The sequence below is a fragment of the Ascaphus truei genome, chromosome 2, assembly GCF_040206685.1.
Source record: "Ascaphus truei isolate aAscTru1 chromosome 2, aAscTru1.hap1, whole genome shotgun sequence".
Taxonomy (NCBI): domain Eukaryota; kingdom Metazoa; phylum Chordata; class Amphibia; order Anura; family Ascaphidae; genus Ascaphus; species Ascaphus truei.
Genome location: NC_134484.1, coordinates 213,454,338 through 213,478,432, shown reverse-complemented (window position 1 = coordinate 213,478,432; position 24,095 = coordinate 213,454,338). Strand labels below are relative to the sequence as shown.

Below are 24,095 nucleotides of genomic sequence, written 5' to 3'. Positions count from 1 at the left end.
CAGCCTGAGCATGATTTCGCGTATGAACAAGCTTGCATGTACCAGTACCAAAATGTTTTCCAGCATCATCAGCTGTCAACTACAAGTGTAGGAGGCCAGCTGACACCTGTCTACTATAATGCAGACATGAGGAGTCACATTGAGTCATCACCACCCATTTGGCAAAGCTTATAAGGCTTATAAAGAAGGTACTGTATACAGTAATGTACTACACTGTATTACACTGTACTACAGTATAATGTACTGTACATGATAGTCTTAAGTTTTTAGCTGCTACTACTACTGTACTTATGTGCATCAATACAATACAGTACTTTACTGTATGCGAGATGAGGTGAGGGGATGTTTCTCTGTTGAGTGCACTTGAAGAATGATTTGATTGGCCACTGAAGTTTGTGACGCTGCTGCAGCTAGCTTACAAATGTAGGGAGAGAGTGGGGCTCAAGAGTCAGAGCCAATCAGAAGTTTGTTCTCATCGTCCACAACTGTTGAATGGCTGCTTTAATTCCCAATGAAGCGACTTGACGTATGCGCAATACCAATAATAATAGCATATTTTTTTGTTTTTCCCCAGAAACAAAACTTTGACATCCAGCGCAAAAAGAAAAAAGAAGGGATTTGGATGGACCTCTAATATCGCTTATTTTAAAAGTTGCTTTCGCATTGTTTGCCAAGTGGGCAAACATTTAGTCACAGTGCAATTTTTATCTATCTATAGAACAATTGTGAGCTTTATAGAAAACCTTAAACTGTACAGTACTGTAGTATGCTGCTGTTTTTATATTAAATTCTTTTACATGTCATCACCACTACTGTTTTACAGTACGTTGCATTGCACAACTTTTCCTATAAACACCAAAAATAAAAATGTATATCTTTTATTCCATACTGTATGTATTACTTATTATTGAATGCTTTCTACTTGTGCAACAGTAAATACTGTTTTCTTTTAATGGTACTAGTATTGTACTGTATGTTTCATTTGGACATTTTTTTAATAACCGTTAAGAGAAGTGCCCTTTCTTTCCGTATTGTACTGTACTGTACTGGTATGTGAAGTGCGATGCTTTGTTGAACTGTTCATAAGAATTTCAGGTCTGCAATAGGGGCTCGGTCAAAAAATACTTTTATTTTTTAATACATACAGTAATACAAAAAAAAACAGTTGCTGTGGTCTTTCTCTTCGTTATGGCATTGCGAGATGAGGGGGAGAGAGGGGGCTGCAGCTCTGAAAATACGGTAGAAAGAAACAAGTACTGGTAATTACTGGTAAATTACCAGTAATTACTGGTAAAAAAAGATTAAACAATAACAACATTTCAAAAGATTTGTAAATAAAAAAAAACATTTTTTTTCCCCCAACAGGATTTTTAAAAATTTACTGTACTGGAACACTGAGAGAGGGTGGAAGAGGGGGGGTTGTGTAAGTTACAGGCTTGTTTGTACTTAAAGTAAGCACAGTATTGTGATCTTACACCCCCCTCCCCTTCCTTTTTTGCACTGCAGCTGCTGAAAATCCTGTATACTGTAAATAAACAGACATGGTTAGTTTAATTAAAAACAACACATTAAAAAAACCTTGTATTTTTTTTTTGTTTTTTGCACAAACGAATTTCTGTACAGTAACATACTTACCTGTGCCTGATTGACAAAAAAAATGATTAGACAATATACAGTAAGTATTTTAAAAAAAAATCCATTTTTTTTGCACAAACAAATTTTTATACAGTAACATATTTACCTGTGCCTGATTGACAAAAATGATTAGACAATATACAGTAAGCATTTAAAAAAAAATTTAAAACCCATTTTTTTTTTGCACAAACTAATTTCTATACAGTAACATACATACCTGTGCCTGATTGACAAAAAATGATTAGACAATATCAATATTTCGACACAATAAAAAATAAACTAAAAATGATAAAACACATTAAACAATAAAAAAAATGTTACTGTAAAAAAATTTTGGGGATGAAAAACTTTTGCACTACCGTAGAGTTCAGGAAAAGTCGTTAGCAAGAGGGCTGCAACTCCAAGCACGAGCCCTTGTATGCCTCAACAGGCCATTTATAGTGTCTCTCACAGCTCTCATAAGGGTAGGGGTAACACGGACATAACGCTCCAATTCATTCAAAATGATCTTTCTTAAATTTGCTGGCAGAGCCCTCTTTCTTTTATTTCCTTCATAATTTACACTGTGGGTCCAACCGCTGTACATCTCAAAACTGACATGGTGTTTAAATATTGCCAGGGCAAATTTCTGGGCTACACCAGTAGATCCAGTGTTGTATTTCGCCCTGTCTTGCTGGGTCAGGTCGGTCAAGATGATGTCTGGCATCGCTGGAAGCCTGGGTGGTGCTGGGGTACTTTTGGTAGCGGGTGAGGGTAGGCAGTTTGGGAGGATGCTTTCCTCCTGTTGTGGCCTTACCGGGGTTGTCACCTCGTCCTCAAAGGCATACTCGTACACGTATTCTGATGGATTGGGTGAGCGTGGGATGCTTGGTGGTGAGGGAAGCGTGAAGGTCACGTCATGCTGGCCACCCTCCTGCTCCTGAGTCGGACGTGCAGGGACAGGGACAGGGATAGGAACTCAAGAATACATCCCCACTATCTTCCTTTCCATCTTCTCCATCTTCCTTGCCATTTTCTCCATGTTGCTTTCCATTTTCTCCATGCGCATAACCATACTCAACATGGTCTCCAAAATAAGATCAACCTTTTGGTCCGTACTGTAGACATCTGCGTAGGTGGGTGGTGGAGAAGGCGACCAGGGGGTTGCAAGGAGGAGAGCATCCTCAAAGATGGTTTGTGGAGCAGAGGAGCTGGGGGTTGACAGGAGAGCATCAGCGTAGAGAATGGGTTGTGGAGCAGGTCAGTAGGGGGTTGCCAGGAGGAGAGCATCCTCAAAGATGGTTTGTGGAGCAGATGAGCTGGGGGTTGAAAGGAGAGCAGCAGCGTCAGGGATGGGTTGTGGAGCTGGTGAGTCGGGAGGTGCCAGGAGAGCAGCAGCATCGGGGATGGGTTGTGGAGCAGGTGAGCCAGGGGTTGCAAGGAGAGCAGCAGTGTCGGGGGTGGTTTGTGGAGCAGGTGAGCCAGGGGGTGCAAGGAGAGAATCGGGATTCCACTTGACTTGCACAGTGCTACACTGGCGACACACTTTATTCGAGCTCGGCTAGTCCCACGAATTCGGGTATACCCGGGTGTATTGAGGTTTGTGACTGTTTTCTGCCCGAGTGCATTGAGGTATTTTCCATGCAGGGATTGAAGCATTTTATTCCCGCTGGCTGCAATACTGCACAGTATATATATATATATACTGCATTACAATTCATGAATTTATGCCATCTGGTAGACACGCGAAGCATTGCAGCCTATTAAATCCTAATCATTATCATTTAACAGATCAGCCGCCCGTCAGCCAGGCATGAACCCAGGCTGGGAAGGCAAACGCAACGGGGCTTGTCAGAGGTGAGGAGCGGCGCATTCCAGGTATCTGCCAGGTACATACTGGGTATTTGCTCGAATAAAGTGTGTCGGTGCAGTAAGTGCGCCGATATTCTTCCTTACAATATAAGGCCAGGTGTCTTAACCTTGGGAGCCTTCAGAACATTTTCTTTATTCTGCTTTGGTTTTCACTTAGGTTTTGGCCGGGAAACAGCTTCCGCTTTTCGCTTGGCCGGCACGGCAGAAGCAAGCTGGTTCCTGCATACGTAGAATCGGGGGCGATCCTTGGAAACAGAAGGATGAATGCACAATGCAGTATCTGGACAAGAGCAAGTTCAGATAGAGATCAGTGTGTGAGAGTCCATGCAATTTGTTTCACCTTTTATGTAAATTTTTTCGTGGGCATGGACACGGGGTGCAGGTGTTAAAAGTAGGTGGACTGTGTACTAATCCTGTCGAGTGACGTTGAGGCACATTAAATTAAAGTATAAATACACCATCCATTTTGTGTATTCAATGCACATTCAGTACACATGGAATTCACATCGAATTGCTCTGTATGTGCTTGCAATTTTTTCTATCAGCAGCGATGCCAAAGAAAAGGATTTCAAAAGATCTCAGCTTGAGAATAATGGATATGTACCAGAATGGACACCGCATTTTACAGATCCAACGCTGGTTAGTTGCTTCGGGCTTCAGTTTAGCAAAAAGCACTGTTAGTTATCATGCACATGGGAAGGTCAAAAACGCCCAAAGAAAGACGACTGTCACTACTGAGTAAGTACTTACTGTATTGTCCTCCATAACTCTACCAACGTCTTGTACTGAACTGTACAGTACTAGTATGCCTGTGTTCAATATTTTATTAATCTTTACAGAACCTTTCGACTGTACAGTGTAACATTTTTGCCATTCTTACAAACAGTCACTAGCTTTTTAAGTCATCTCTAAAGTAATATACTGTACTGTCTTCTGTACTTTAGGAGGTGTGTGATAGTGTAATCATTTCAAAAGATTCTGTTTTCTTTGAACTAATAATCCTGCAGTTTTAGGAGAGTAGTAGGGAGGCATACATTATGTCAAACTTTTTTTTGACAGGTGCCACGCCCCCTTTTGGCATAAGCCCCGCCCCCTTTGGCCATAAACCCGCCCCATGTCCCGCCCCTTCCGTATCCGGTCCGGTCCCGCCCCTTCCATATCCGGCCCCGCCCCCTTCGCCAAATTTTTGAGGTTGACACCCCCTACGCCAAAAACTCGCAGTTGTCGCACCCTACGCCAAAAAACGCGGTTGACACCCCCCTACACCAAAAAAACGTGGTTGACACCAACCTGAGCCCATTTTTTATTATGATGTGTATTTTTTATTCTTTTTTTTTGTGATTGGTTCGTACGGTTGACGTAGATTGGAGGGGGCATATACATACGCGGGGCATGTCCGGGCATGTTTATAGGCGTTTGGGGCATGCCCGAACATGTTTTTTTTCATACGGGGCAAGTCTGGACATGTTTATTCTGAAATAACGCATGTCAGAAAATTTCAAAAGACGATGAAAAGGGGGCATAGCATTTTTTTTAATTCAGACAGAATACTGCTTTAAGAGAATAAACTCTTTTTATATATTTTTTATTTGTATAGAGTCTGTACATTGAAGGCATTTTAATGATAATATTTAAAGGCCTAGAATTGATTGTACTTTATAATACATGCAGGCTGACCGTTTCCAAACAAATATTGCCGAAAATACACAGAATGTAAGAATCTACAGAGACCGCTTAAGCCTGCGCTATTTTATTATGCTAACATACTAAATGCTTAGACTGTTTTTATACACTTTTAAAAAAATATATATATTTATTTTTATTGTAATTTTTTTTTTTTTTTTTTTTGTAATTGTCTTTCATGTAGTTTTGGCTGCTGCACTTCAAGCTGAGCGGGTGACTAATGACGATTATACGCTTCTATATAATGATCTAGAATGGCGAGTTGGAAAACCGGTCACCGATGGTGCGTATCTATATAAAAACGGATGCAGATAATTTTTTTAATTTTAAAGTCGCCTGTGTACATGAATAACAGCCTGTATGCGGTCTTTTATGTCGTACAGAACAAACAAATGCGGGTACGGAAAACGGTGTACGTGCTGTCAAATGTTCGACCAAACAACACAGCCCTGAACCATCCATAATGACAAATCAAAAAACGGGGTATGTATGACAATGTATCGTTGTTATATTCAAAACATTTTTTTTATAGCCAACATTAGGGGGCATGCCGCCACAATAATTGTGTAGTTATTTTTTTATTTTTAAATGATGCTGTCTATTATAAAAAAAAATAATAATGAGGACACTGTTCACAGCTTCAAAAATGCACCAGCACCAAAGCGTTAGAAACCCAAAAGTCGCCGCTGAAATGCAAATCCAGAACAAGAAACCACGGGCCCCACAACCTGAAAAGCCTGGTGAGTATATTATGTTGTTGAGCTTTTGAAGCAGCTATATACGCTCTGTCAAACGTTCGACCAAACAGCACAGCCCTGAACCGTCCATAATGACAAATCAAAAACGAGGTATGTATGACAATGTATCGCTGTTATATTTAAAACTAACACTATAGACATGTTTTGAACTTATTTAAAACTTTATAGATTACGGCTGTAATTATATATCTAAGTGGACTAAGAGAGTGTTTCTATTCATTTTATTACACTTTTTTTATAGCCAACATTAGGGAGCATGCAGACACAATAATTGTGTAGCTATTTTTTATTTTTAAATGATGCTGTCTATTATAAAACTTTTTAATAAAGAGGCCATTGTTCACAGCTTCAAAAATGCACCGGCCCCAAAACGTTGGAAGCCCAAAAATCACCGCTGAAATGCAAATCCAGAACAAGAAACCAAGGGCCCCACAACCTGAAAAGTCTGGTGAGTATATTGTGTTGTTGAGCCATTCAAGCAGCTATATACGTGGTGTTGTGTAATGTAGTACTACCTTAGAGCCTCAAGCTGTCCGGACTTTAATCTATTAATGAAATGAGCTGACAGTATTTTTTTTTGTTGTTGATGTTTTTAGCCTCAAAGACGACCGTAAGACAAGCCACTAGACGTGTTCCTGACAAATGTAACCCATCACACGACAATGAGCAGCCCAGCACATCAAAAGCGTCGTACGGTGTAAAGCGACCAACAACAACGGTTACTGTTACAATCGAACCACCACCTGCTACAATGTTGAACTCCCCAACAGCAACGGCTGATATCATTTCGCGTGCCACCGGCGGTGAGTCAGCACGCATAAACACAACACCTGTATCAGGCCTGCAAAAAGCCCAGTTGGAAAATATATTGCGTAGAATTGACTTTGGCAGACGCCCACGTGTAAATGACCCTGCTGTTGCACAGCCAACAATTAAAAGATGAAGGGTTCCTTTACAGGACATCACACCGGTCACAAACAGTAAAAGCCAAGGGTTTCCTTTACAGGACATCACGACTGTCACAAACAATGATCATGGGGCGCAGAAAGGTCAGTCAGTTAACTGCACGACGATTAATGACATTCATACACCGCATTATTGGCGATGGTTCTATAATCATTTTGTTTTTTGATTTAAATCGGCTTATAGAAAATATAATAAGCGACTTGAAAACATTGATATTTATGAAAGAGCATGAACGCGAATTAGAGCGCTTGAAAGCCTTGTTATTAAGGCTTAGCCGTTCAAGCAAGATATTTCACAAGGGTTTAATGCAGCTAAAGGGGGATTTAAGTGCCAACAACCAAAACATAAAACACGACGTAATAACAACAACGCCGTGTACTGACAATACATTCCCGAATGCCACGACAACACTGTGTATAGAGGACGAATCTGACATTGAGAGACGGGGTTGCGCTGAATACCTTTTTTGGGGGGATGTAAAGAGGTCTATCAACGCATTCATGCGTGAACTGTATTCACATTGTTGGGTTCCTCAGGTCAACGCAACATGTGTATGGAGCTGGCGTTCAAACTAAAACTTGATCGTTTAATGACAGTATTTAGCACCGGGGCCCAATTACTAACCAATTCATGACTAAATATGGTGGGCCGTTGCTTAGATCAACAACCCACGTTAAACAGAAACACGCAGAGCGGCCAGCAGGTAAATTATGTTGTAGACACCACCCCAGAACACACGCAAGAAAGCTCATTAATGCCCGTTAGTACATGTGATTTATCGGCCACCGTTATGAGCCCCAACTTAATTGTGGTCGAACAGCCCCAGAGGGGTATACTGCCATTAATTTCTGTACAGTCAGAGCCGCCTGTAAATAAAGTTAATGTTGAAATCCCTGTACTGCCGGATGAAAATAGTGTTGAAATACATACACCACTGATAATACAGCCCCCTAATGATGCGGTGGATCATTCTGTATTTTTGGAACGTGTAGCGCAGTACCAAAGAGTACGACAAAATGTTAATGCTGTGGAACATTTTGAACATTTTCAATTTGTAAATCTTGATCGAATAACATCATTTTCAGTGGCATTACAGGCGGTACATGATTCTATACAGTGTACATTGAATAGACTACTGCCCGACATAGGACCCCATGACATGGTGCAATTACGTCTAGACGGTGACACGTTAAATAGAGCTTTATACTCTATTAAACGCTCTAAGGACACCTTAAGCGCTGAGACGTTTTTGGAACATGTGGCAAACATGTTACAAAGCAACGCTGAGGTTCTTGGTGACGGTACTTTAAGACTATTGGTCATAACTGTTAAGAACAGAGTTGGTGGTGTGATGCACCGCAGACGCATTAATTCAACGCCTTACAGTCGCATAGTAATCAATAAAAGACAATTACTCTTTGACATAAATAACGACAGCCATAACTTGTGTCTAGCAGCCAGTCTTTGAGCCCTGTTAGAAAAGAGAGATACGGCTGACACGGTGTTACTGGAGAAAGCACGTTTGATACATCGCACCCTGGGTATTCCTGATTATTGTCTAGTCAGTTTTAGTGACATACCCGACTTTGAAAAACACTTGAATGTAACCATTAAAGTGTTCTACCACAATCGTGACGAATGGCAGTTTTTTAATACAAGTGAGCCCTGCAAAGAGCGGGTTTTATTTATATACCATGAAGACACCCATTACTTTGGTGTAAAAAAAATAAACGCTTTCATCGGTGCCAATTACTTTTGCGATTTTTGTCATACTCCATTCGCTCACAAAAATAACCATTCATGCCGCTATTTTTGCCGATCATGCCACAGACAGAATTGTGTTGAGGTAATAGCAGACATGCCTAGGTGCCCTATGTGTCGGGCATTTTGTCGTTCACAGGATTGTTTGAGTGAGCACAAGAAATTAGCCCAAGCTGCTAAAATAGATTGTAAGCGCAAGAAATACTGCGACAGTTGCGGTCGCTACACGGATGACGATCATGAGGAATGCAGAGGTTTTCAGTGTAGAGTCTGTTATGCTTACATCGCCAGTTTTGACAATCACCTGTGCTACATGCGCCCATACAATCCACCGGTCCTCACTGACAACTACATTTTTTATGACTTTGAGTGCATGCAGGAGACGGGGGTACACATACCAAATTATGTCTACGCCATTCCTTTAAGGGATGATGAAGAAAAAAGTCGTGCCCGTCCTTTAGACGGCACTGAGGGCTGGGAATTCCAGGGTCCAGAGTGTTTGGATGATTTTGTAAAAAAATTCATAGACCGGCCCTTTAGGGGTTACACTTTCATCGCACATAATGCCGGCCGTTACGATTCCTATTTTGTGGTGCAACAGCTGCTTAAAGAGAAGATAAAAATAGAATTACTAGCACAAGGCGGTAAATTATTATGTGTAACAATTCCTGATCTGAATATCAGATTTATCGACTCTTTACATTTCCTCCCCATGAAACTCAGCAAGTTGCCACAGGCCCTTGGGTTTACAGGCAGTATAGGACATTTCCCACACTTTTTTAACACTGTACAGAATCAAAATTACAGCGGTTCTATGCCCTCTATAGAGCATTACGGTCCCCAGTACATGATGGCCGACGAGAAAACGGGGTTCATGACATGGTATGAAGCGAACAAATATTGTGATTTCAACTTTCAGGCTGAGCTTAAAAGCTATTGCATTGAGGATGTAAAAATTTTGAAGAAAGCCTGTATCTGCTTTAGAAACAGTGTCATAGAAATGACAGAGCATACGGTAATGAGCGACCGTGAGTCTCAGCTTGGTGAGGAAGATGTCTATAATGTGGACCCCTTTCAGTTGACAACCCTCGCCTCTGTGTGCATGGCTATGTTTCGGCTCAATTTTTACCAAGTAACACCATCGCCATTGTACCCCCTGACAATTACAACATCACAAAAAAACGCTTCTCTACGCCCGCCACTCAGTGGCTACTGTATGTGTCTTACAAGGAGAATATAGTCATACAACACGCTTTAAGGGGGGGTGAAAAGAAGGTGGGTAACTATTTTCTGGATGGTTATGCAGTGATTAATGGTGTTCAAACAGCCTTTGAATTCAACGGCTGCTTTTACCATGGCTGTCCCATCTGTTACAATGAAAAAGATACAAACACTGTTACATCTCTTACATATGGTCAATTGTACCACAAAACAGCCATCAAAACACATTTTCTAAAAACCAAATGTGGCTATGCGGTGCGTGAGCTGTGGGAGCATGAGTGGAAACACATGTTAGAGACCGATACGGATCTAAAGACGTTTCTACTTAAAAGTGATTTTCCACAACCCATGAATCCCCGTGATGCACTTTACGGTGGCCGCACAAATGCTATTAAGCTGTACCACAAAGCGGCGCCCGGTGAGAGTATACATTACTATGATTTTACCAGCTTGTATCCTTTTATCAACAAAACCAAAATGTATCCCACCGGTCACCCTAAGATCATCTATGAGAATTTTTTCTCTTTTGACAGGTACTTTGGGGTTGCTAAAGTAAAAGTCTATCTGCCTAGAGACTTATTTTCCCCATCCTTCCTATTAAAATGAATGGCAAGCTCATGTTTCCGCTATGCAACACAAGCGCCGTCACCAACCAGATGACGCCTTGCTGTCATACGGATGAGGAGTGCTCATTGACCGGTAAGTGGTGTACAGTTGAAATTCAGGCCGCGTTGAAGAAAGGGTACCGGTTGTGTAAAAAATTTTTAATTTGGCACTTTGAACATTATACAGACAAATTGTTTGCTAAATACATTAAGGTGCACCTCAGGGACAAACAGGATACCCCAGCTGGTGTACAGACGATGCCAAAAAACAAAAATACATCAGTGAGTATTTTTCAAAAGAGGGTATACGTTTACGCGCTGATAAAATAGACATTAACCCGGCAAAAAGACAAATTTCTAAACTGTTTCTAAATTCTTTGTGGGGTAAATTCGGTCAAAAGACTAATTTACAAAATACAAGTATTGTAACAAACCCTGATGAACTTTTTGGTTACGCCTTTTCAACGCAATACGATGTGTCATCTTTAGACTTCCTAGATGATGACACGGCCATGGTTAGCTGGAAGTATACAAAGGAAGGATACACTGTAGGTCGTAATGTCAATATTTTTATTGCCTGTTTTACGACGGCCTATGCCCGTCTTGAACTGTACAATGTTTTGGACAAGCTACAAGAGAGGTGTCTCTACCATGACACTGACTCTGTCATTTTTGTTAGCAAAACATGTGACTGGAATCCGCCTCTTGGTGACTACTTAGGGGAGCTGACTAGTGAACTACCGACTGGTACACACATTACAGAATTTGTTTCCGCCGGCCCCAAGACTTACGGTTACAAGCTTTCCACTGGTAAAACGTGTCTAAAAGTTAAAGGCATAACACTGAACGCTGCAAACGCTGAATTGATTAACTTTGACACTTTAAAGATATTGTCCTGGACTACCCCTTACACTCTGATCCTGAAGATCAGAAAAAGATTGTGGTACAACAGGCGGGGATTGTCCGAAATAAACGTTACTGGCAGATTGAGACTCGTCCTCTACAGAAAACACAAAAGTGTGTGTACACGAAACGACAGCTGACCAACGACTTCACAACCCTACCCTTTGGTTACTAATTATAAATCTGTAATGGATATCAGGCTTCAACATCCTTTCTCGTGCATTTTAGCCGGACCGTCAAATTCAGGGAAAAGCTATTTTGTTAAACAGATTTTGCAACATTCTAGCACTCACTTGTCGCACCGGCCTGATAGCATCGTATGGTTTTATGCTTGCTGGCAAAATCTTTATGATGAACTGTTAAGCACTATGCCCCACATTAGATTTATTGAGGGTATACCTGCTACATTTAATGACGATGCTCTTTTTCCCCCGGGTAAAGTGAATTTGACAATCGTTGATGACTTGATGGAAGCCGCCAGTGAGAGCTCTGAAATTGAAAAAGCATTCACCAAGTATGTGCATCACAGAAACCTCAATATCATGTACCTCGTACAAAATGTTTTTTTGCCAGGGTAAAAAAAGCAGAACCATAAATTTAAACACTAAATATATTGTTCTTTTTAAAAATCCTAGGGATAAATTACAAATTAACACCTTAGCGCGTCAAATGTATCCTGGTAAATCACACTTCTTTTTAGAGGCTTTTGAAGATGCCACACGTGTCCCCTATGGTTTTTTATTAGTAGATTTAAGAGCCAGGACCCCTGATGAGTACCGCTTAAGAACCGGTATCTTTCCGCCTGACAACCCCACAGTCTATGTTTTTAAAAAAAACAGTTCTAAAAAGAGATAATTATCTGTAAATTGTCATTACTTTTAGCTGCACCGCTGTTGTAAACATTTCTAACCGACTACGCCGCAATTGGCATACTTTAAAAGTATTAATAAGGGCTTCACCAAAGCAAAGAAAAGTTATTCTGTGTTCAGCGTCTAATGATTTAGTCATATGCGAGATAGCCCTCAATGCTCTAAAAGGTAAAATACCTTTATCAAAGCGGCAAATTGGCATACTTAAAAAGTGGCGTAAAATTATAAAAAAGCTGAGCAATGAGAAATTTACAATTGTAAAAAAGAAACGCCTGGTGAAGCAATCCGGTGGCTTTATTGGCTCTCTTTTGTGTTTTGCTATACCGCTGCTGACTGGCCTTCTCACTAACCGCTAATGGAATATGCTGAGAAAATGTACCTGGTCTCCAAACAAGATATGGATCGTTTACAGCGTCCCCCTCAGCGAGAGATCGACATACGTGAAGTTGCCATGCTTCGCCTAGATACAGAAATTAATGCGATCTTAAATAGCAATAATTTATCAGAGGATGAAAAGATAAAAAGATACACTACTGTACTGCAGAAATACTTGGTGCATGCTAAACAGAGCGAAGGGGAGAAGAACCGCATAACGCTTTTAATGCCTACTGATGAAACAGCCTCTCACCCTTTACACTTCCAGGATATTGTCTCAGCAGATATGACTGACAATCTGATTCGTGAGGTTGTTACTAATGTGAATGTCCGCTTCAAAAAAATGCAGAGTTATTGCTCAGTAAAATGTTTCAGGCTAAACATATTACAAGCTGGAATGACAAAGGGGAATTTATTTATAAAAAACAGGTTATACCAGGCTCTAATTTACTGGATTTGGTACGCGGTGTTACACAAAGTCACACTGTTACAAAGCGTAAAATACCACAGGGATGGAGCCCTTTTCTGTCTGCGATGGCTGAACTGAATATCCCCTCATCGGTTGTGGGTAATGCGACAAATAGAGAAAGCCTGGATCGCTTAAAAATACGGGCCCCCGATACAACGCCCCCTCCTTCATCAACCCTTTTACCACTTCAGAAAAGAACCTCTGATTTGCGTTACAGTTCTTTAAGTGCCCCTGGCTTAACATCACCACCGGGGTATTTACTAAACAAGAGGAGGGGTAGTCTATTAACGCCGTCGGCTGACTGGTTGAAACTGTAAATAAGCTGTAAAAAAAAAAATTCCACTGTAAATAAGACATTGTATTGCTGTCCCTCTATACTATGTATCGTACTAACCTAACGACTCTAGATGTATTTAGTCTATTAATGCCTTAACTGCCGTTAATACCTTATTTACTTTTTTAATTGTAAATACGACATGTAATTATTTCCTGCTTGAAAACTGTTGTATCTTTTAAAAATAAAATAAGCAATTTTTAACTATTATACAATTGTGCTTTTTATTTTTATGTAGCCCTGTTGCGGCTAACACACGTACAGACTCTATACAAATAAAAAATATATAAAAAGATTATGTCTGGGGAGGGATTCGAACCCACGCGGACATACGTCCATTGGATCTTAAGTCCAACGCCTTAAACCACTCGGCCACCCTGACACATGATGGGATTAGCCTCTTAAAGCAGTATTCTGTCTGAATTAAAAAAAATGCTATGCCCCCTTTTCATCGTCTTTTGAAATTTTCTGACATGCGCACTGCGTTATTTCAGAATAAACATGTTCAGACTTGCCCCGTATGAAAAAAAAAATGTTCGGGCATGCCCCAAACGCCTATAAACATGCCCGGACATGCCCCGCGTATGTATACGCCCCCTCCAATCTATGTCAACAGTACGCACCAATCACAAAAAAAAGAATAAAAAATACACACACAGCGATGCGTTTAGAATTTGAATCTTAAACGGCTCAGCTTCAGCAGACATTAAAAAAAATGTATCTTTATTTCTAGGGGTTTAATTTTTAAGTCCAGACCGTTCAGTATAAGCTTCTCTTGAAAAAATATATCGCTATGTAGATGGCCTAGTAATTCAATGGCTTTACCACGCTTTGTCATTTGGGAACGCTTTTTTAAAGCCCTGGTTATCACCCCCCACTGTGCGGGTTTGGTGTTGCCCCGCTGTATCCTTGTAAAATAAGCCGGTGGTAAACTGCGTGGATAATGCATTAGCGCTATAGTTCAGAATTGTTTCAATATACGCCCGATATGCATACAGATTATTGGATTGCGATATGAGTCTGTCCCCCAAAGTAACATCTAACTGATTGAAAAGCGTTGCTATCGGATAATTGATTAGACTCACGCGTGCTCCATCAGCAATCGGTGTATTGTCCTGTTTGACGATCTTACACGTAATGTAAATCAAAGTTTTATTGAGGTCGAAATAATGTTCCCCGCTGCCAGCGATATAAAATTCCAACGGAGCCGTTTCTGAAAGGGCGGCCAACGGCTGTATTTCCACATACAGACTTTTTTCTATGCTCGTCTGTGTAGGCTGTATTTCAAAGATATCCAGTTCAGATTTAGCGCATTCTATGGAGTAGGTGTGAATAAACGCCATGATGAAATAACTTTTTTTTTTCTTGTCAAATGAATCAAAAGATGTCATTTAAGTTCCGTCGTGAGGTTTTTTTCTTCTTTCTGACGTTGCGACTGTTCTTTTTGTTTTGATAACGGGTTGTGCTGGGTGAGAATGCAACGCTGCGCTTGCGTTTGCCTTTTGCACTGCTTCTACTGATGTACACGAGACCGGACCCATCTTGTGCTGCACAGCCCATTTTATTCGTCACCGCGGTTGAAACTTGCCCTTCAACGTCTCTTGCGATATTTAGTGCTGCAGTTTTTACATGAGGTTTTACAATATCAAAGCCGCGTCTGAATAACGGCACCGCCCGCCTAAACAGACTGCGGAAAACGCCTGCTAATCCACGACCGTACATATAAGGGCTCCCATGAAAACCCTGTAAGCCATTTCCCGCTTGTGCCCTATAGCACATACTGTAAACCTGTGGTTCTCCATAATTTTTAACAGCCACCATGTTGCCGGCCCCTTCAATACAAAGAGCCTTTGCGCAGACGAAAGTGTAGTTTTACAATGGACTTCCCGTACTTGAATGAGACGTTCTTATTTTGGTCATTCTTTATCTCGATTGTAATGCAGTCGATGTGATATTTACTGACAGGTATGTAATCAGGTATCATGTAGCGCTGCGTAATAATATCATTATTATTGCCGGTGATTTCAATGGTACGCAGTAGTGGGACAAAACTGTGCCCTACGCGTTGATGCATAATGATCTCGGTATAAACAAATATTGTATAAAAGCCGTTTTTTATATCTGCACATATTTTAGCCCTTTTTTCAATTTTATCGATATTATTAGAATCCAGGCCTAGAATGTTCATCATACGCTCTGAGGCTGTAAAGCGTTGTGTGCCCACAACAGATACTGTTCTTTCAAAGTCGTCATATTTCAATTTCACTTTGCTGATGGCCATCGCCTCATTAATAGACCTAACCAATTCATTAATATCACTATATTACCCCTATTTTACCATGAAATTTGATTTAATTGCGTTTAGCGGTGATACATGTATTGTGCTGTCTGGCGCCGCGTTCCATATCTGCGGACTTAGTTGTGTTACAGATACGTTACCGTCCACGTTTTCAAATGCATTCCAAGTATGCGGATACTGTATTTCTGTTAAAGCAACCTCCCATTCACCTTTTAAAATAATGGGCTTGGCTAGTTTTGTCGTATAATTAGAAATGTCATTTTGGGGGAACGTTTCGTTTGACGCATTACTAGGCAACGTTACATAAAAGGCAATATCCTCCATGGCGACGTATTTTTACAAACGATTTAGTTGTGCTTTTTCTATCCAGCTGTTGAATTTTGTAGGGTATCCCCACCATTTAACGTAGTAGACGATTTTACGCCTTACGCTTTTTTGTTTTAATATCTTCTCAATTTTTTAAACGCGATTTAAATTCTTTGGTATTTTTTGTATCTCTTCAGCGTAGAATGAGCCTTCTATGGCCTCACCAGCGCTATTTGTAAGCTTATACAGAGGTTTTACGCCTTTCGTGCGTACATCAGCAATAATAAATATTTAATCTGTAAAACACTGTTCATAACCCTTTGTAAAAACGTCTTTATACTTTGATATCCGAACGTGGTCTCCAATTTTTAAAAGTGGCTTAATTTTTTTAGAACTCACATGTGACCTATAAATAGTATTCCATACGGTGAGAGAATTCGCTTGTGTTACATCCTTTGGCGCACACTTAATGGTGCGATGTGGCTTGTGGTTATAGCTGTATATTAAGTCTGATAACACATCGCTGTACCAGTGCATATTATGAGCTGTGAAAAAGCGCAACATTTTCGTTTTTAATGTCCTATTAAAGCGCTCAACAACAGCGGATTTTACTGAGTTGCCGGAGATGAAACTGATAACGCCATATTTTTTGAGCAGTAAATTAACATTCTTATTCAAGAATTTTTTACCCCCGTCAGTTTGTGACTTTTGAGGCACGCGTCCCTCTAAGAAAATATCCTGTAACGCAGTAGCGATGCTTAACCCGGTTTTATTTTGCAACAATTTCGCCCAGGCGTATTTTGACAAAATATCAATAACCGTCAGAATATATCGGTAGCCGTCATTACACTTGGCAAAATCAATCATTGATACGAGGTCTGCCTGCCACAGGGAATACACATTAGAAACGAAAATCATATTCCTTTTGAAAAAATTTCGCGCTGGTTTGTATAACGAATAGACATCTTGATCTGAAAGATAATTTTTGACCGTTGCATTTGAAATACCGTATTTTTGTGCTGCATTATTTAAACTCTGTATGCCGTCAAAGGACCCCGGCGTTTTCGGCGTGTCATATATTTTTCGTAATTGTGCATCCGTTTTTTTTGAGCTTGTATGGCTGTGCATTTTTTAATAGTGTTTCATAAAAAACAATATAATGTTTCCATGGTGCTTTCAGCCTATGTTTAAAGCGTTACTGATATCCTGTTGAAACTCACATAAGACATCACACAGGTTAGCCTTTTAACACCTCAAGTGTTTGTCTGGCCTGTCATTGAGACCCCCCTCTGTCAATGAGGATGCTGATTCAAATGCTATCCCCCCCCCCCCCCCGCATTTCAAAGCAATTCAAAGTCTTTTGAAATGCCTTATTTACCTCTGTCAATGAGGATGTTCACAGGGCACATCTGTTCTCAATTAACAACGACTGTGTCTAGCTTGTCATTGTGTCCTCACATCCCTCTGCTAGTGAGGAAGTTAATTCAAATGCTATCCCTCCGCAATTCAAAGTCTTTTGAAATGCCTTATTTACTTTTTTTTTTTTTACTTGTAAATACGCCTTGTAATTAATTAATGCTTGAACCTGTAGCTTTTAAAAATAAAATAAATATTTTTGACTCTTTTACAATTGTGCTTTTATTTTTTATTTTATGTATACCTGTTACGGCTAACACATGTACAGACTCTATACAAATAAAAAATATATAAAAAGAGATTATGCTCATAAAGCAATATTCTGTCTGAATTTAAAAAAAATGTCGTCTTTTGAAATGCCTTATTTACATTTTACTTGTAAATACGACTTGTAATTATTTCCTGCTTGAAACGGTTGTAGCGTTTAAAAATAAAATAAATATTTTTGACTCTTATACAATTGTGCGTTTTTATTTTTATGTAGCCCTGTTGTGGCTAACACACGTACAGACTCTATACAAATAAAAAATATATAAAAAGAGTTTATTCTCTTAAAGTCTGAATTTAAAAAAATGCTATGCCCCCTTTTCATCGTCTTTTGAAATTTTCTGACATGCGCACTGCGTTATTTCAGAATAAACATGTCCAGACTTGCCCCCGTATGAAAAAAAACATGTTCAGGCATGCCCCAAACGCCTATAAACATGCCCGGACATGCCCCGCGTATGTATACGCCCCTCCAATCTACGTCAACAGTACGCACCAATCACAAAAAAAAGAATAAAAATACACATCATAATAAAAAATTGGCTCAGGGGGGTGTCAACCGCGTTTTTTTGGCGTAGGGGGCGTCAACCGCGTTTTTTGGCGTAGGGGGCATCAAACGCAAAAAAATTGGCGAAGGGGGCGGGGGCGGATACGGAAGGGGCGGGACCGGATGCGGAAGGGGTGGGACATGTGCCGGGTTTATGGCCAAAAGGGGGCGGGGCTTAGGCCAAAAGGGGGCGTGGCACCTGTCAAAAAAAGTTTGACATAAGTATAGTATGCCTCCCTACTACTTAGGGGCTATTTATTTAATATATTCATACTGTATACTGTAGCGCCCAAAGTGTACTCACAGTACAATAAGTGCAGCAGCAACATCAGACAATAATAAATCTGTGCGCTATTGGGATGCTTAATTTGCCTACTGTAACAAATTGTTCTTGTTTTCTTTACACATTAGGGCGAACACTCTTCTAGTGGACCAAATGAGTGATGCGAATGATGAGACGTGTACCACAAGGGTAAAGAATGCACTAGAGGCTACTCACAAAATAAAAGCATCAGAGACCAGTATCAGGTTGATGAGATGGAAATTGGGATGGAAATATGGGCGTTTTAAGTAAGTACACTATACAGTACGTCACCCATACCCTCTTTTTTTATGTTAGGCTCCCTCCTTATACAGTATCATACTGTACTGTATGTCCAGCATTTTGTGGCTCTAACATTTTTCCTTGTCATTACAGAGCGTATCCTATGATAAGGGAAGCCAACAAAATAAAAAGAGTGGACTAGGCAAAGGCATGGATTGAAAGTGGCGAAACTTTCAATTATGTCATCTTTACAGATGAGACAACTGTAGCGCTTGAGAAGGTTGTTTTTTTGGATTCTACAAAAAAGGATGCCTATTTCTGAAACCGTGTCCCAAGCACCCAGTTAAGATGCATGTGTGGGGTGCCATCTCTAGACAAGGACCAGGATGCATCATTATCTTTGAGGGTAAAATAATGGCCTTACGCACTGGACAGCTGCACTGTATTCAGTATTTTGTACCCTAATGTTACATTTTTTTTCTTGTTTCCAGGAATCATGAATAAAGCGTTCTTCCAAGATCACATAATTACACAGGTTGCTGAATACATAAAGAATGATTTCCCATCTGGTCACCGGTTCTTCCAGGACAATGATCCGAAACACACAGCGTCGACGGCTCACATTCTTGCCAGCGGTATCAACTGGGTTAAGACTCCAGCAGAGTAAGTTGGGTAACCTTTCCTCATTGTTTTAATAGTTTACTGTATATCTCCTTATGTAATTCACCTTTTTTCTCCCCTCCTACTGTATTACAGATCACCAGATTTTAATCCCATCGAAATGGTATTGCATGATTTGAAGGATTATATCAGAAAAGTGTGGAAACCGTCCAAAAAGGAAGAATTGGAAAAGGGGATAATGAATTTCTGGAACAATATACTCACCGTAGCCAGATGTAATAAATATATTTATCATATTGCGACTGTGTTGCCTTTTGTTATAGAACGTAATGGCCAGGCCTCGGGAAAGTAATAAGGCACAGGTAAGTATGATACAGGTAAGTATGGCCTTAAAATAACCATGTCTGTATTTATTGTTTCTTTTCATTTTCAGAACTGCCGCAAGCAAGGAAGGGTAGGGGTGTGTGTAAGATAATAGTACGGTGTTCATGTACAAACCAGCCTGTATCTTACACAACCCCCCCCTCTCCCGCCTCTCTCAGTAGTTACTGTATAGAAATTTGTGTTTGCCAAAAAAAAATGTATTTAAAAAAATCTTTTGCAATACTGTATTTTCAGAGCTGCAGCCCCCTCTCTCCCCATCTCGCAATGCCATTCAGAAGAGAACGACAAGAGTTGCTGTATTGTATTTTTCTACTGTATTATGCATTAAAAAATAAAATATATTTTTTAAACCCCTCTTGCAGACCTGAAATTCTTATGAACAGTTCAAGAAACAAAGCATTGCACTTCACATTAGTTTATGAAAAAATATATATAAAAACAAAAAATGCTTTATAAAAATGATTATATTTTTAATGTTTAATCAATCATTTCTGTTAATAATGCAATAAAATTCTATAGAAAAATACTATTTTCCTGCATTAAGGATTATCCAACATGTCTTCTGCCCATCTCATGATAATCACGCAACAGTACATTTACGTTAATGGCTCTGTTGGAGGGCTCTGTTGTTGTGTTGTTGATAAGCTTTGAACTTCGAGTTTACTTGTTTCATTACAGTACTGTACAATAGCAGTTTTAGAAGGGCTTTCTTAGCTAGGCCTGTATCTCACACAACATGTTAATCTTATTACTAGTGATCATCTTATTAACAGCTCTGTGGGGGGGAGGGTGTTATGTTTTTGATAAGTGGTGAACTCCAAGATGACTTGGCACAGCACAATAGAAGAAGCTTTGAAGGGCTTATGGCGCGCATGCGTGGCATGGTTTGTCAGAGGTGCTGATAAGAGGTTGAAATCCTTGAGCCGTGTGTGTGCGGGGGGGGGGGGGTGCGAGCTGTGCTAGCTGTATGAAGTTCCCAGCTGTAGTTCAAAGACATATTCTCAACAGGTCATCATAATGTTTTGCTCCCCACACTCATCATAATGTTTTGCTCCCCACACCCCCAAATAAAAAAATCCAGTACTACAGTATGCCACCCACCTCTGAAAGAACGTACATGATTAGTGTGGGATTAAAAAGCAACAGTACTGTTTGATTCTCATAATATCCATAATTGCTACAGTATGCAAGCCCATGGTGATAACCCCAAAAAATATATACTGCATTTGTAAAACTTGAATCTCAGAATATCCATACTTGCTAGTAGGCAAGCCATGGCGATAACAAAAACAAAAAAAAATACACGGCATACAGTACAGTATATATTTTTAAAACTTGAACTAACTTCCAAATGAATGGGAAGTTATACACACATGCGCATTAATAATGAAGAAGGTCCCAGGTCCCAACCAAAGAGAATTACACGCAGGCGCAGAACGGTGAGAGCAGGCTCGGGAAGATTAATGCAACCACAAAGCAAAGCATTTGAAAATGGGTGGTTTGTCAGAAGTGTTAATAAGAGGTTGAAATCCTTGAGCCGTGTGTGTGCAGGGGGACGGAGGGGGTGCGAGCTGTGCTAGCTGTATGAAGTTCCAAGCTGTAGTTCAAAGACATATTCTCAACAGGACATCATAATGTTTTGCTCCCCACACAAGCAAATAAAAAAAACCATAGCTGCTTTGCTATTCGCACTCGAGTGTACTGTAAAAAGTCGCTCGGCTATTTGCACTAAAGTGGAAATAAAATGAAAATAAAATTAAAAAAAAAAAACAGCTGAAAAAAAAAAACATCTGAAAAAAAAAAACATCTGAGGCAAGAATCGAACCCTGGTTCACTCTGTTAATGGGCTGCAGCATTACGAATCAGCTTCATACAGTAAAGTATCAAAACATACAGTATAATGTTTGGTCGGAAAGGCATTAAGATTTTTTTTTTAATAAGCAGTTCACCTTAACCAAGGAAAGTCATGTAGAAAACAATAAGCGTGAAGTCTATTATTAATGATTTGATTCTACTGGACTACAGTATTGCAGACATGAATGAAATGTGACAGCTTACAGTAGAAGGGCTTTGGAATTTGCGCATGCGTGACAGGCAGCTCAGCGATTTCAGCCAACATGTTAATCGTGACATAGAATTGCTATTGGATTTTGATGACAACAACTTGCGATTGCCCACTTAAGTTTCTCGACGGTATTGCAGAACACGTTAAAATGTCATTTTCTAATCCGGACAAAACGATAATCAAACCGCTTGTTTAACGCGGCACGATTAGATGAAATTGCGCGTCATCGAATGGGTATTACGATATACACACCGCGTTAACTGTTCGAATAACGGCCGCTGCATCAGACCGAAATGTCCTGGAACTCAAATCGGCATGAAGTTCCTGCTGCCACTCTCTTTCCTCCTTAGGTCATGAAATCACTTCACCAGGAGTTAGCTCCAAACATCCTGGATCTAAATTTGGCTTGCGATCTTAGCCGCAACCACTATGTTCCTTTTTGAGAAATTGGTTGAGAAATATTTTGACCTGACATTTCTGAAGACGGCTCGCTGCTACTTCTCCGAGAGCATCTTATGGTACATTCAAATTTGCAGCTGCTGTACTGGCGCTTAGAATCTGATCACCGAATTGGCTAAGGGACTTTTATAGTATGAAATACTCATGAAATACTACAGCCAATCCCAGTTTGGGAACTTTAAAACCAACCAATCAGAGCGATGTCAGTCTTCTGAAGCCGGGCAAGAGGATCTTCTGAATTAGCCAAGGGCATGCGCAAGCTTGCCACCTTAGCCACTTGGTATCCAGAAGCCACCTGCTGATTTATTCTCCTCACAGTCTGGTGGGGCAAATGGTAGCCTCGAGGACCTCCATTCACCCCCAGGACGTGGGTTCTCAAGCCTAAACCCCCTTCCCAAATGTTCTTCACACCTCTGACATCCTCTGTGGCTTTCATGTCTGATGTCTGAGTAGACACGCTGGCACCAAGCTCGTAGCCTATTGACTCACTCAGAACATCGGTCCGGAAAGACCCAGCTCATTATACCGTGTACAAGCACATATGCATTTTAAAACACTGTGTTTAATAAAATATACATTTTAGCTTTTCCTATGTCTTCTGGTTATGGGGAATAGAATAAGAAGCTGCACTTTATTTCTTACTAGCCATATTCCCCACACACTATATTCCCCACACACTATAACTAGACTTAGCCTTTAAAACTCCTCACAAACTTATCTATGGTTGGAGCACCCCAGAACCTCTATACTGGGTTCTGGGTGACCTGGGCATTAACTAGGTTTCCCTTTAATCCCTCATAACCTTGGGACCCTTTGACCATTCCATGGATACCTAACATCCCTATGCCCCATTTACCTTTCTGGTCTGTGTTGAAACAGGGAATTCTAGCAGTGTGTCGCGCAAGCATTTTCAAGGGGAGATTTTGCCAGGACAATGTGTCCATATGTATCCGGGAATCTGACCTCATTCTCAGCCACATTTTTGGGGTATCCAGCAACTCTGGACCCCGACTACCTAGACACATTCTGACAACGCTTTCTCCACCAAACCCCCCTTGAAACTCATAGCCCAGCAGTCTCTGCTTACTGGCACTCCTGGAAAGGTAAACACACATACATTCTTTATTATCGCCTAATTTTTCACAATGCATGTATAATCACTGGGCTCAGGAGCTGACAATCCCTAACCCCAATAAATGGATGAGGTAACCAAAAGGGCTTACTTAACCTTTATTAGTGAGCTTGGTTACCCCTTCCCCATCACATATCTCAATATGAAGTTTGAAATATAGAAATATATTGTACACATATAATATATATTTCTATCCATATGGAGAACCAACTACTGTCTTCAAATATATGATCCCTATATGATCCCTCTCCATTTTACAAACAGCGATTTAAAAAAATCCTCAAAAATATTTACAATGTATGGGATCCCTGGCGTCAATAGAAAATGTTTATATCTTTTCAGATTCCCCTCTTATGTTAAGATTTCCTATACTTAAATATTTTAAAGCACAAGGGCCTCAATCAGTCCTTGCTTCAGCACAGATGGCTCAATCAGTAGTCAATCATTATGACTGCAATTTTGGATACTTCATCAAGTATTTTTAAAAAAATCACTTGCTTGTACTACAGTACGGTATATCTGAGTTGATCTGTTGTTCAAACTTGATAATGATATGTCAATTATCTATATGATCATTATCTTACCCTCTTGTTCTTTTTTGGTTTATATTCATATGCCTCCCTTT

At 40.2% G+C, this 24,095-nt stretch overlaps 1 protein-coding gene and 1 non-coding gene across 6 annotated transcripts in view; both read right to left on the bottom strand.

Moving 5' to 3' along the window:
• The window catches only part of LOC142487140 (cadherin-10-like), a 636,808-nt gene that overhangs the window by 342,991 nt on the left and 269,722 nt on the right, over window positions 1-24,095 (bottom strand). The gene's annotated exons all lie outside the window — the stretch shown is intronic.
• TRNAL-UAA (transfer RNA leucine (anticodon UAA)) lies at window positions 13,729-13,812 on the bottom strand. The gene has a single exon. It is a non-coding gene; the product is annotated as a tRNA-Leu (tRNA).